This window comes from Girardinichthys multiradiatus, chromosome 17, assembly GCF_021462225.1.
Source record: "Girardinichthys multiradiatus isolate DD_20200921_A chromosome 17, DD_fGirMul_XY1, whole genome shotgun sequence".
NCBI lineage: Eukaryota > Metazoa > Chordata > Actinopteri > Cyprinodontiformes > Goodeidae > Girardinichthys > Girardinichthys multiradiatus.
The window spans coordinates 20,364,834-20,380,091 of NC_061809.1; the positions used below are offsets into that span (position 1 = coordinate 20,364,834).

Consider the following 15,258-nt stretch of genomic DNA (forward strand, 5'->3'; position numbering starts at 1 on the left):
GTGATGCCTTGGATACATGTGAAGTGCCTAATGAGTGGGAAGACTTAGGCCTGCTTGTTCATGAAACCATTATATGTTACAGAAATTAGGAAAGAAATCTGAGGCATTTAAAATCACATAACCGCAAGAGCTCAGACACCAGCGCGGATGTTTGAAATAATACACTTGCATCAAAATAAAACATGATTTCATGTGAAGCAAGACTAGTCCAAACATAGTCATGTAATATTTTCCAGCTCTGAACTAAATAATTTGAAGAAAATAGCTTAAAATCCCACAGTTCTCTATGATGCTCTTTTAATACAAGAAATGACAGCATGATAGGCTGGTCTACCAGATGAAATAACTTGGTTAAAATCTTGGAGCACTAAATCAGTTTTCATCATGATATCACAGAATATTTTAAGAACAGAGATTTTTAAAGATGTATGAAAATACATCTAGTAGCATAAGTTATGAGATTCAACCAGCAAGATGATCAATTTTATATGAGAGGTTTCTAAAGCAATTTGCAGCCAAATGCTAGAAAGACTTTAAGACCCACCACAATGAACATTAGCAGTATTTCACTTTTCCCTGCTTACTTTTTTGCACTCTATGGAACTGTATAGAACAAATTTTGGAAAACTAGATTGCCTTGCCTTGGGGTAATATGCTTTGGCCTACAAGATTATTTTTAGGATGCCATCTAATCCACAACAAATATGGGGAAGCATTTCCCCATTTTTGAAATAAAGGGAACATTTAGGAGTAGTTGAATTACTGTTATTGCAGAATTGTGTTGAACTCTACACTCACAAGAAGGTCAGAGCACATCCTTTATAGTTATTTTTCTGTATTTCTCTGATTGCAGTCAATGACCTCCAACAGCCTACTATATTAGTTTACATTCATTGTTACCCCTTAACCTGCATGGATTTGCTTTCATATGGTTACCCAACTTATTTCATTTTTCAACGCTTGTTTTATCAACATTGTTTTCTTCACGGTCTGAAAGGAAATGCTTCAAAAATAGTAAAAAAAAAAAAAATAGGATAATAAACAGAATTTTGTACATGAAAAAGGGTGTAAACAAAAGATGTAATAACATACATTACTGTGATAAACCTTTTAATTTAGAATGTTTGGTCTGCTTGTCTGGGCTCAGGAGGAACAGGCATTGACTGGTTATCGGTATCAAAATATACCAAGAATTTAAGTTAATTTACAGCCAAACCACAACACAAATTTACAGTAATAACCTTCCTATGGCTTGAAGTCCTTTTAATGTGATGTTTGATAGACTGGAGTTTTTTCCAGTTGTAAAGACTGAACTGCTTGGTCCAGTAAACCTTTGCGAAAAATGTATATCTAGCATAACTAGCCCACAGAGGCGTGGGCTAGCCTGATATTAAGGTCTACCCAGGTTTTACACACAAAAAAGACACATGCTTTCCTTCATACCAATTCTAAAGTTTAAAATACATTTTAGTAAGCTGCCACAGAAAGTTAAGTGACTGGACTTAGTCTGGCTGTATTAAGCAGCACAATGCTCGATCTACCCAATCTGTTCCTGTACACTGCTAATCAGGTTGCAGATGAAAGGCTCCTAAACTTTTATTAGTTATTAGCTTTAAAATGTCAGGATAAAAGCAGTTAAAAATGTGTGTATACTTTTGTTTATCATTTTTGTGTAAATACCATAAAACCATGAAATATTTCTTAAAAGTTAAGAGAATTGATTAAAACTCCAAGCCTATGGTGAGACTGAAAGAATTGCTCAGCCTCTGCTTGTATGTATTAACAGACATCAGGCCTAGCACTGTTTTCCAAGTTCCAGTTCATTTGATCAAGATAAAGTTGTTAATATTTTTAACAGTTTCTTATTGTGAAAACTATATTCAAAAGTAAACAACTTGGTGCATTCTTGTTGTGATAGAATGCAAGGTTACAGTAAATGTAACATTCATGGTCTGAATATTAGTTTTATTTGCTAGAATAAAACTAGATCAATGCGAAAATGAAAAATTGCACTCAACCAAATCCTATTTGGCTTTTTACAATATATGAAGATACAAAACCACACATCAGATTAATACAGAAAATGGCAAGTTTTCACATTTGTATTATTCTACACTGGAGCCAACCATTACCCTCTTGACCTCTGAGACCAATCATAAAGATATTAAGCTCATTTGAGAAGGTAAAAGATGGAAGTGAATGCTCTAAATTATTGTCAATATGAATAAATTTGCTCTAACTCTTGTTTTGTGGTGATAATTTACCTAAGGCTGGGGTCTGGAAAGGGACGATAACATTCCAGCCTGGTTTGACTTCTTCCCTGCAGGAGAGAAGAGAAATTGAGTGACTGGTTCTTTTACCCAGAAGATTCCTTGTGCCCAAGGCACCAAGACACAGCAAGAGCTCTCTCTTAAAATGTAAGCACCATTAAGGAGACACAACCACCAGGGAGCAGCAACTGGACTCCCTGGAAACCCTGCTGGAATGGTCTGATTAATTTTGCTTAAGGTGTGCTGCATTACCATGTTCCATTACATGAACTGCTATCTGATGTGTTTCACACAGTTCATACAGTTAAGTCTGGGGAATAAATGGAACCAATCAGCAGATATCTGCAAATAATGGCCCAGTGAGGTTTGCACTGAAAAGAAAAGAAAAGGCAGCTGTGCCAATTCCCAAACACCCACCAGAAATCTGATGTCTTCCATGCAGCAAGCCAGGAAGGCCATTATTTTTTTCCTCTTTCTGACAACAGCATTCATGTTCATTTCATTCAAAAGGTGACATGGCATTCACTCAAAGTCAATCACAATGCTCACAACTGCTCCCCTTTTCTATAACCACACAATTACAATATTTATGAGTGCTCCCGCTGATGGAAAGACTATTCCACTGCCTTACTATCTCCCCTTTTCTCGTGTGGTCCTTATTCATTCCTGTGAGCCTTTTTTAATGAAAAGTGTGATGCTGAATCACTTGGGCATTTGGTGGGCTTGTAATTTCACAATATGGTGACATGAATAACTATGAGCTGATGGGGCTAAAGATACTGACAGCTTTGAGATAAAAAATATTAGTGAAACGTGAGAGAATAAAAAACAGAATCTCTCATTCTGTCATGCAACTGAGCTTCTGTGTACCTCAAACAATGAATAAATGAATAAATAATAAATACATTTTAAATAATTTCAAATGATTGGGGTATTAAATGTTCATTACATTGACCTTATACAGTGAGGAAAGCATCACATTGTTGGCCAAAAAGGACAACTTTTTTACAACAGGAGTAAACAGAAGAAAACACAAATGTTTCCATTAGGGTGTCTTCTAATACACTTCTGCTTGTGGAGGATTATTGATAGAAAGTGCCCGATTGTGGGTCTGTAGGGTGGGATTAAAAATACGCTAGTCACTTCTGCTTATGCTACAATTAAACCTCTCTTCTTTAATACAGTGCCTTGCCAAAGTACTCGGCCCCCTTGAACTAGTCAACCTCTTGCCACATTTCAGACTTCAAACATAAAGATATAAAATTCTAATTTTTTGTGAAGAATCAACAACAAGTGGGACACAATCGTGAAGTGGAATGAAATTTATTGGATGTATCAAACGTTTTTAACAAATAAAAAACAGAAAAGTGGGGCGTGCAATATTATGCGGCCCCCTTGCGTTAATACTTTGTAGCGCCACCCTTTGCTGCAATTACAGCTGCAAGTCTCTTGCAGCTATTCTATGCGTAGTGTGCGCACCAGGGGATGATTAACTACCTGAAGGGATCCACCTTTTTAGAAGGGCAATATACTGATCCTGTGGTGTAGTACTTTACATGCTACCCAAAACTTTTGTTTTCCTTTAAAGAAAAGAGAGAAAAAAATACAGATTTATTCAAGTATATATCAATTCAATTAAGCAATAAACTAAATAACTTGAGGTACGTTTTTTAAAAACTTAACTCTGCATGGTAGTTCTCTTTAGGTTTACGTTTTGATAGTATTGCAAAGGAATAAAACAATTCTGAGAGAAACACCATAGAAGGGGGATAGAAATAGGGGTTCCTTTTAAAACTGACTGCAAAGTAAAGGGGACAAAAACTAGTTCAAAAAGAGCTTAATGATTTAGTGATTATGTTTAGTCATTTAAGAAGATCAGAGAAACTGCAATTTAAGACTTTAGGTGAGTGCCAACCTGTTGATCAATATGATAATTTTCAGCTGAGGTTAGTTTTTGCTCTGTAATGGCACAATGATTTCAGGTGAGATCTAAAGACATTATTTATACAGATTTTGTTATATTGACTAGCAAACATGAAGATGTTAAATTACCTGATGTAAACACAAAAGAAGGGAAAGTAAAAAATTATTATTTTTTTAAAAAGTCAGTAGTGCCACAATCAGTGCCACATCTGCTTTTAAGACATTGTACAGCCCTGCTTTGTCCACAGGATAGCAACTTTGGAGCATACACAGAATTCCTCTATTAATTTGACTAAATGTTTTGAAACATTATTCTGCTGAAAGACCCAACAGTAACCTATTTTCAGTTTGAGACACTTTGATAGCAGTTCTTCTTGAGGAAACCCAGCAGATGTGTACTATGTAAAACACCACTTGACAAAAAAAAAAAAAAAAAGAACGTTTTAGTTTCCAATACCTAAGCCAAATTTTAGCTACAAAAAATGCTTTATCATACTGTTTTAAAAGTAAAATATGCCCATCCATTCACAACAAATTGCATTCAGGTTGTAAAGCAAGATGTCTGTTTTTATATTTGTAGACTTGAAAGCAGGAACGTCCCCATGGGAAAACTGTAAATATCCAACGGCTGAGAAATACTCCCAGCATTTCTGCATCCTGTTTTCTGCTTTTATCTATTTGCTCCCATTAAATATGTAGGAATGACAATGGTAATGAATTTAAGATGTTACTGAGGGAAATCTACAGTATATACAGAGTGCTGTATAGGGAGTTTTAAACAGTGTGTACCTTGACTCTTTCCCTATTTCTTCTCTATCTTTTAATCCAAAGATCCTCCTCCATGTCTCTTTAGTGCCATAGCAATAAAGGGACCTGCTAATAACAAAAACGACACAGGCCTTACTGTAGTATATTTCTGATTCTACTTTTCAAATGCAGGTTAGAACTAACCCTCCTTGAACATAAAGGACATACTTTTTCCATCTGGAGGTGACTGAGTGTAAAGCCACATCTAAGGAGAGTACTTCAGAGTAACATCCAAAAGACAGCGTTCAGGCGATAGAGGTATTTGCGCCTAATTGTGTTGACCTGGAGCCCCAGGAGTAAAACAAATGTTTCTGAGATTAAAGTTTGTTTTCTTACAATTAAAATCAACAGAACTGAGTCTTCAGGCTGGACAACAAATGTGTCAACACTTATAAGTTATAGCCATCTAGGGAAATGAAACCAGCTTATCAGTAAAATGCACACCAACATGCTAACTTACGCACATACTATATTCTTGACACATTCAATGCATTATATATTGTTTGTACTGTATGTCTGCAGTGATCCCAGCTGTGTCAAGGCAAAATAAATTGTAGGATCAATGGGGGACAGCAACTATTTCATGGCTGGTAACCATTGCCTTTCTAAGTGCAGCAGTGTGATCAATCCACACGCACGTCCCTTGCCTCTTTTTGCCTCTGCCTGGTTCCCTCCTCTCTTTTATAGGGACATTTTACGCTGGCTTAATGCAGTGATGCATTTGATTGCACAAGCCCCCCATGAGGGCAAACTCATCAAAAACACGTTCCACAAAGAGGCAGGTGGGGGAATAAGTTTGTTGAAACCATCTCAAGTGGAAACCTTTGAATAAGAAAGTGAAACTTATGATGCTGCTAAGCAGAATGTTTGATTAATGACAAAATCTTTGGCTAAAATGTGGATTTTTAGTAAACAAACCTTAACCTGTATATATATATATATATATATATATATATATATATATATATATCTAATGAGGTGATTGCACTCCTTTGCACAAACTTTAACATCACAACAATTGAGCTGGTTGTCTCATTACACCAACACACACTCCACATGCTCTGCTACCTTACTATCCCATAGACTGTGTCCTTCATTTAGTAATGCAACTGCTTACGACCTGCCATTAAATGATTCATTGGGCTGTCCCAGCTCTTAAGTTGAACTCCCAGCTTTACACTTTATTATTAATAACACACTGAGTGCAAGACACTCAAATATGCAAGATTTGCAAACTTCTCTCAGTGAGTACTCCTCTTTCCCAATGCGTGTAACCTCATCTGCCACTTTCATGAAATTGAGAAACTGGTATGTGTTTGTGTGTGTCACCTATGTACAGTTCTCTGTAAAGATGACACCTTAGTTTAGTCCACACACGGTTGTAGCTCAGCCTCTGGTGGGAATGATTGCCAGGTCACTACTTCTCTCTCAAAAGAGACTATACTAACCTAATACACTCAGCAGCCGCGGTAATTACTTGCCAAGTTTTTTAAAAAGTATATAATTTTTCTAAACTTACATCCTATTCATGACAGCAGGTAAAGACCGATTTGTATGCTTCTAATAAGTCCATGTTCACAAAAGAAATCCATGCAGGATGCCATCAGAAGGACTGAACAGAGCAAACAGGCTCTTTTAAACTAAATCTGTAAAAGAAAAGAAATACAGACATTATTTGCATGAGTGCAGCCAAAGGCAAAAGAGCCAGGGGACATACTAAATTACTTAAACCCTTTCTGTTAGAAATAAGCAGTCTCTCCCTCTGCTTCACACCAATACTTTCCGCACACTTTCTCATAATCCATGCCATGTATGGTGGGTTACAAGTGCACGCCAACCTTTTTCTATGCATCAAAGCTTTTTTACACTGTATATTTTATATTAGAATACAGCCTACTAGCAAACTTGCAGAGGATTGCTAAAATGTCCATACCAGTTGAACTTCTCCAAATTTTGACATGCTGTAACAGCAAACTTCAATGTATTTATTCTGATTTCCTGTGATAGACCAACACAAATTAGTGAAAATCCAAAGTTGAAGGAACATAATTCATGGTTTATACAGCTGACATGTGTGGTATGCATTTGCATTTAGTCTAATTTACTCTGATATCCCTAAACAAATCCAGTGCAACATCCTTCAGATGCCACCAAATTAGTAAATAAAATGTATCTCTGTGTAAGTTGATTTTAGAATGAATACAGAAGTTCTGTGAAGGCACCAAAGATTTTTTTCTTTTAGAAACAGAACATTAATAATCCAGTCACATCATGAAAACCAAGATCCATGCCAGACAGGTTAGGGATAAAGTTATGCAGTGGTATAAATAAGGAATATGTTCTAAGCAATATCCCAACCTTTACACTATCAATTTATTTATTCAAAAACAAAAAGATTATGGCATAACTAAAAACGCACCAAGAAATGGCTGATACCTAATTTGACAGGTCAGGCAAGAGACAATTACACAGAAGCAACCAGAAGCCCTAGAAGACACCGAAATATGTGAGATGAGCAAAGATCCACAAATCAGGTGGGGGAATCTGTTGACAAGACAAGTATTAGTGGTGTGCTCAACAAATCTGGTCTTGACAGAAGGGTGGCAAGAAGAAAGCCAAAAAAGCCCATTAGAAGTCTGGCTTGCAGTTTGCCAAAGTTATTTGTCTAACGCATTTCAGCAACAAGACAATTCAAAATATTGATAGGAAATGAAAAAAAAAAAAAAAGTACATTGCAGTGGCATAATTACGGAAAGTATAGAAAAGTAAAAAAAAGTTAGACTACATGCTAAAATTAATGATGTTTCAGTTAATAATTTAAATAGAACAACCAAAACTCTAAATAAATTGGTTTTTAACCTTGATTCAGAGAACTCAGGGATTCAACATTTTTGCAGTGGAGCATAAGAACTGAATGCTGCTTTTCTATGTTTTGTTCTGATTCTGGGGATGCAGAGTAGACTTGAACCAGAACACCTGAGTGGTCTGGATGGTCTACAAAATCACAAGAAATCTTTTATTGTATTTTGTTGCCAAGCCATTCAGTAATTTACAAACTAATATAAGCATGTTAAAGTCTATTCCCTGAGATGCAAGGAGGCAGTGTAAGAAGTGGCTGTGTTCTACTTTCTTAGTTTCAGTTGGGATGCGGGCAGCAGCGCTGTGGATCAGTTACAGGTGTCTGACTTTTTAGACCGTGGAGACACTGTTGCAGTAATCAATTTGGCTAAAGATAAACGCATGGAGTTTTTCCAAGATTCTGCAGGGACATCACTCCTTTGATCCTGACAATGTTCTTTAGGTTATAGAAGGCTGACTTAGTGATTTTCTTTGTGTCTCTGAAGGTTCAGATCGAAGTCCATCACTACATCCAGATTTTGGGCCTGATCAGTCATTTTTAGCTATAGTAACTGAAGCTGTGTGCTAACTCTCGATCGTTCCTCCTTTGGTCCAAAAACAATTACCTTAGTTTTGTCTTTATTAAACGAAAGACAATTGTGGCACATCCACACACTGATTTGTTCTATAAATCTACACAACGCATGAATAGCTTCATAATCACCTGTGACATTGTAATGTAGAGCTGTGTGCCAACTACATAGTTATAGTAACTTATCTTGTTGTTTATCTGAGCTAGGGAAAGCATGTGGATAATGAATAAGAGGGGCCCCAACATGGAAGTTTGGGGAACTCTGCATGTGCCTTTTGTAAACTCTGATTTAAAGTTACCTTTTGACTCAAAACAATCCCTACAGTCAAGTAAGGGGCATATCAGACATTTGGAAAAAGGTGCTCTGATCAGATAAGACCAAAAGTTAACTTTTTGGCATAAATGCAAAACCCATTGTGTAGTGAAAAACTAACACTGCACATCACTATAAACACACCATCCCAGAGGATGCTGGCGGCTGCATCATGCTATGGGGATTTTCTACAACAGGATGTATGTAGGTAATGTATGTAAGGGCAACGTTAAAAAGCCTGAGTTAGAGTTGTGAAAGATCTGAGACTGGGGCAGAGGTTTACCTCCCTGTATAAGTTTGACTGGAAACATAAGACCAAGAGACAGTAAAATAGTTAAGATCAAAGCATTTTCATTTGTTGGAATGACCGAGTCAAAGTCTAAAACTAAATCCAAATAAAAATATGCAACAAGATTGAAAACAGCTGTGCACAGATGCTTTCCATCTTACTATCATCAGGATTTTATACACATACATGGCACACTTTTTAGACTTCTAAAGCCCACATTTTGAATATGAGCTACATTGATAATTGGCAAACCTGGGGTTAACCTGGTCTGATTCATGGAAATGGCAACCATCTCACATTTAACGAAGCTGCTCCTCTTTCTAGGAATCTGGCAAAAGTATTTAGTCTAACCCAAGTCGAGACCAGGAAGGACAGTTGTAGCATAACATCTCTCTGCAGTCTCTGTACTATTAACCCACATATACCCCTTTAAGGCACTGTCTTGCCCATGGTTCAAATTAATTTTAAACAAACTTATAAGGAGTAGATCACGAAACACTAGATCATGAAATAAATACTACTTCAACTAAGCAAAAAAATAAACAAATAGTTTATTGAAAATACAATCACTCGCTTTAACTTTGTTACTGACTTGATTTCTGATATTTCGATAGATAAATGTAAATTTGGCCTTACCAAACCTGGTTACAGTAGGACAATATTACTATACACAAGTCAACTAAATTTCAAAATAAACTGAAATAAAAAACCTGAAATACATGTTTCTTTTGTTTCCCTCTTCAGTTATGTACAACCTTTTGTTGATGTCATGTAAACCACAAAAAAATACTTTAAAGTTTGTGATTAAAAAGCCTCTAAATGTGAAAAGATTCAAGAGCATGAATAATTGTGTAGTTCTCTGAATCATTAACTCTAGAACCAATGTTTCTACAGAAGCCAATGTCTGTGCATTAATTTTTAAATTCTGTATTTTGATGTACATTTAATTATAATTTGCTTGATCACTGAAGAGCAGAAGAGAAGTTCAAGGATTTCTAACAGCTGCTAAAACGTTTTTAATGCTTTATTTTGCACAATTGTTTTCATAGATGCATGCTTTGCTTAAAATTGATAATTTTGAACAAGAAAGCACACTAATGGCAGTAATAAAGTGAATGCAAATGCGTTTGGATTGTACTAACCATGGTAAATCTGAAAACTAAATAAAAACAAAACAGATGAAGAATTATTTAGATTTAGTTGAGTGGATTGGACCTCATAATTTCCCCAACAACAAGGTTCTATATTTTAAGCTGTTGCTGAGGGGTCTCCCTTTTATATAGAGACCATTTTGATTACAAAAATGCCTATGTTAACAAAATGTCTTTTCTATCATTGTGTAAAATCAATTGAATCCATACATTTGTATACACACAAAGTATTATTCCATATTTACAGTTTTAGACCTTTGAAATCAGAGCCAAAAGCAGCCATAAATAAGACTTGCTAACACAACCTCATACCAACAGAGCTTTTCTTTTCTCCCCAGCTGCTGCCATTCCCTTCCTTGTTCCTGGCCATTCTTTCTTTTTTGTCATTCTGTGCAATTATCTCCTCTTCCACTATTTAAAAAGAAAATAAATGGTTTGGGACAGAATGAGATAAATGGTACATCACAGAAGCTTATAGAAATGATGCCACAGTGAATGTGTGACATAATCAAAGCTAAAAGCAGTCAAACAAAATATTAAAGTGTGTAATGTTTTTTGAGTTGGGAATGTCACACTTTAGAGACTTTTAGTTTTTTATTTTGTAAGTGTGACAGACAGAAAATAGGCTGAGACTCGAAACCCGGAGGACTGTAGTTTCTGTACATGAGTTGCACATTTACATCTGCGCCACAGCCGCCCACCCCTCCTCCCCACTTTAGAGACTTTTATTTAAAAAAAATATTGAAAACCATGTATAAAAACATGTATCATCAAACAACACCATTTATCATTGTCTTTCCACTTCACAATTAATAACTACTTTGTGTTTGTCCAATACCTAAAGTACATATCAAACACAAAGTACCAGTGTGTGGTTGTAATTTCACAAAAAGTGAAAAAGTTACACTAAGCAAGAAAGTGGGCTAAACATTTCAGTAATACTAGGCTAAAGCAACAACTGTGTTGAACATGGAAATAAAAAAAATAAAAAAATCCATACATTTTCCATGACTGCTTAGTTTCAGGGTTGTGGAAATGTCTTTTCCAAGGATAATTGGCAGTGTAGGCCCATTTGGCCAGTCAACTGCAGGGGGAGACACAGAAACAAGAATGTACACATTCAAGGTCACTTAAAAGCTGCCAATTGATCTAACTTTCATATCTAAATTTTCATACTGGGAGAAAAAGAGCACTTGCTATGAGTAAATATGCAAAGGCCACACAGAAAAGCTTAGATTTAAATCTGAACCCAGGGCTTTCCTGCTGTTAGGCAATGTTGCAAACCACTGCATGATACAATAACACGCTGACCTTAAATAATAAAAAAGAGCTTTTTCTTCCTTACTGGCATTTTATTGAGCCGAGTCATGTACACAATTACAATGGCAAATGTTGCCAAGAAAGATCTTTATCTAGAATAAACATTATAAAATATGTTTTGTTTGATCTCAGGTTGATGTTATAATATTCCCAATGTCGCACAGCAGTGAATGGTTAAAAACTGATTACTAATATGACAATGGTTTAATGGTTCTTGATTTGCCAATTAAAACATGGATTTTAATTGGTGACAAATTTTAGTTAGGTAATTTTAAGCTGAATCTTAGTATTCCTGACTGTGTGGAAATTTTTAAACTCAAAAGTATGTTTATATTTTTTGTTACTTTCCTAAACTTTATGCACATTTTTCATTGTAAAGTAGGCATCTATTCCCAAAGGGTCACACCATTATATTTTCCCACTCTGTAAACAATACTCTAGCCAAATTGAGATTGTTGCTATCACACAGTCACAGCTTTATGATGTCTCTATTCACACATCAAAAAAGTTATTTCATACATCCATACAACTATAGAAGTAAAATACTGCCAAGCATTATATCCTTTATTCTTTTCATTTAAATTTTTTTGGGTTTTAAACTGACAAATATATTGTCTAAAGATAAACACTACTGACTGACTTTCTGTTGAAAGTGCTGCCAACACACTGCAGATAAAAGAAAAGATCAAATTAACGCAACAGATTCTGGATGATAAAAAGACCTCTAAGTTTGAGGTATCACAGTTTGCATGCCTTTGACGATTTGCTGAAAAAGGAAACATGAAGTCAGAAAAGCTGTAAACATGAAGTGGTCAAACATCATAAGATCAGATTTCATGCTTTTTTTAAATGATGAACGAGATGATCATTGCAACATCTCTTCAATTGCATACTTGTATCACTATTATATTATCACATTCTGCATTTATACAGTGCCTTGCGAAAGTATTCAGCCCCCTTGAACGTTTTAACCTTTTGCCACATTTCAGGCTTCAAACAAAGATATAAAATTCTAATTTTTGTGAAGAATCAACAACAAGTGGGACACAATCGTGAAGTGGAATGACATTTATTGGATGTGTCAAACTTTTTTAACAAATTAAAAACTGAAAGTGCAATATTATTCAGCTCCTTTACTTTCAGTGCAGCAAACTCACTCCAGAAGTTCAGTGAGGATCTCTGAATGATCCAATGTTGTCCCAAATGACTGATGATGATAAATAGAATCCACCTGTGTGTAATCAAGTCTCCGTATAAATGCACCTGCTCTGTGATAGTCTCAGGGTTCTGTTCAGAGAGCATCATGAAGACCAAGGAACACACCAGGCAGGTCCGAGATACTGTTGTGGAGAAGTTTAAAGCCGGATTTGGATACAAAAAGAAGCTTTCCCAAGCTTTAAACATCCCAAGGAGCACTGTGCAAGCAATCATATTGAAATGGAAGGAGTATCAGACCACTGTCAATCTACCAAGACCCCGGCTGTCCCTCTAAACTTTCATCTGGAACAAGGAGAAGACTGATCAGAGATGCAGCCAAGAGGCCCATGATCACTCTGGATGAACTGCAGAGATCTACAGCTGAGGTGGGAGAGTCTGTCCATAGGATAACAATCAGTCGTACACTGCACAAATCTGGCCTTTATGGAAGAGTGGCAAGAAGAAAGCCATTTCTCAAAGATGTCCATAAAAAGTCTCATTTAAAGTTTGCCACAAGCCACCTGGGAGACACACCAAACATGTGGAAGAAGGTGCTCTGGTCAGATTAAACCAAAATCGAACTGTTTGGCCACAATGCCAAACAATATGTTTGGCATAAAAGCAACACAGCTCATCACCCTGAACACACCATCCCCACTGTCAAACATGGTGGTGGCAGCATCATGGTTTGGGCCTGCTTTTCGTCAGCAGGGACAGAGAAGATGGTCAAAATTGATGGGAAGATGGATGGGGCCAAATACAGGACCATTCTGGAAGAAAACCTGTTGGAGTCTTCAAGAGACCTGAGACTGGGACGGAGATTTATCTTCCAACAAGACAATGATCCAAAACATAAAGCCAAATCTACAATGGAATGGTTCACAAATAAACGTACCCAGGTGTTGGAATGGCCAAGTCAAAGTCCAGACTTGAATCCAATCGAGTATCTGTGGAAAGAGCTGAAGACTGCTGTTCACGGACACTCTCCATCCAACTTCACTGAGCTCGAGCTGTTTTGCAAGGAAGAATGGGCAACAATTTCAGTCTCTCGATGTGCAAAACTGATAGAGACAAATCCCAAGAGACTTGCAGCTGTAATTGCAGCAAAAGGTGGCGCTACAAAGTATTAACACAAGGGGGCCGAATAATATTGCACGCCCCATTTTCAGTTTTTTATTTGTTAAAAAGGTTTGACACATCCAATAAATTTCATTCCATTTCACGATTGTGTCCCACTTGTTGATTCTTCACAAAAAAATTTTATTTGATATCTTTATGTTTTAAGCCTGAAATGTGGCAAGAGGTTGAAAAGTTCAAGGGGGCCGAGTACTTTCAAAAGGCACTGTATACAGGAGAACACGTGGATGAGCTGATGTACAAACCTAGTGTGTACAAATGCGTGTTTCTGTTGCATTCACTTTGGTCAGATATGTGTGTTAAAACCGATGAGGGTCAGACAAGTAGGTGGGGTCACCTGCTTGTCAATGACTCAAAATATAAGAGTTCCAACTCTGTCAAAAAACTCATGATTATCTGACTACATTTATCACACCATAAACGTGTGCTGGTTTTGAGAACAGGAGCTGACCAGACAGTGCATGAGAACATCGATCTAAGAAAGTAAGTGTGTCTGAGATACTGACCTTCTATTCCCAGAAAATGTATTAAACATGGACAATATTATCTGCAGGTCAGGAAAGTGAGAAAAAGCAACACCATGGAATTACAGACAGTGCAGCTTCTCTTAAGGGAATTGCAGTTTTTTGCAATGTGATTATGTTAAGCTTACTATTACAGTGCAGATGTTCACCTATCTATAGACAGAAATATTTGTTGGTACTCTTTCACAATAAACAATAATAACCTGCAAATGTTTAATAGAATCCCTTAATGCCTTTTCCACATTTAATGCAAATAAAAATTGTAATTGCTTTAGGTTTTTGATTCAGCTGACTTTTTCATATAACTAAGGAAAATGCCATACACAAAAGAGATGAGGGTCTTAACTCAATTCTTTGCTGCAATACCTTTAGCAGCAAATTCTGCTAACATCTAAATCATATCATTTATTTTAGTACTCTGCCAACAGAACCCTTAATATCATCACCTTATTCTTTGTTGTTTTAAATTGGAGAGACACAAAAATAATAATAATAATAAAAAAAAAGAATACATAATTGAACTACCTGACAATGTTTTGACTGATTGCTGTTGCCCATGAGCCCGCCTCTAGTTCCTGACTAAAGCAAATCTTTCCACTGACCCAGCTCCAGGCTGTTTCTAAGAAAAAAGATACCTTTGTAGGATTAGAGAAGTGCTTGCAATGGTGGAAACATAAAGAACTGAGGCTAAGTGCACATTGGCAGCAGTTTAGCACTGGAACCGTTTTGGTAGAAATCGTACTGCACAAAAAATGACAAACCCAGACTTTGAAATTCAGCTTGAATAGTTTTGAATGTTTTCCTTTGCAGTTTTTGTACCATCTACACTGTTCATATGATCAACCTTCCTAACTGTCAACTTAGGAACATAAAGCTGCTTGGTAATATTCAGTAGTC

General features: G+C 36.4%; 1 long non-coding RNA gene across 1 annotated transcript in view; it reads right to left on the reverse strand.

Annotated features, from left to right (window-relative positions):
- LOC124883348 overlaps positions 1-15,258 on the reverse strand; it is a 152,169-nt gene that overhangs the window by 60,211 nt on the left and 76,700 nt on the right. Inside the window, exon 3 of the long non-coding RNA XR_007042170.1 lies at positions 2,265-2,320. This is a non-coding gene — a long non-coding RNA (uncharacterized LOC124883348). The remainder of the gene's footprint in view (positions 1-2,264; positions 2,321-15,258) is intronic.